General features: G+C 38.3%; 1 protein-coding gene across 1 annotated transcript in view; it reads right to left on the reverse strand.

Moving 5' to 3' along the window:
* The window catches only part of LOC105886536 (nuclear body protein SP140-like protein), a 71,192-nt gene that overhangs the window by 23,253 nt on the left and 47,592 nt on the right, over nucleotides 1–347 (reverse strand). The window lies entirely within an intron of this gene.

Consider the following 347-nt stretch of genomic DNA (forward strand, 5'->3'; position numbering starts at 1 on the left):
GATAAATGTCTTTAGAATGAATATCTCTTTGGTTTTTATACTTACTCTATTACCCAGGCTAGAATATCATAGCATCAGCTTAGCACAGAACCCTAAATGCCTCAGTTCAAGCAATTCTCCAGCCTCAGCCTCCCAAATAGCTGGGACTATAGGTACAATACAATCAGGCAAGAGAAGGAAATAAAGGGTATCCAAATGGGGGCAGAGGATGTCAAACTCTCTCTCTTTGATGATGATATGATCTTATACTTAGAGAATCCCCAAGAGTCAACCCCAAGACTCCTAGAAGTGATAAAAAAAAATACAGCAATGTCTCAGGATATAAAATCAATGTTCACAAGTGAACA

Source organism: Otolemur garnettii, unplaced genomic scaffold, assembly GCF_000181295.1.
Source record: "Otolemur garnettii isolate 467f Iridium unplaced genomic scaffold, OtoGar3 scaffold00013, whole genome shotgun sequence".
Taxonomy (NCBI): Eukaryota; Metazoa; Chordata; class Mammalia; order Primates; family Galagidae; genus Otolemur; species Otolemur garnettii.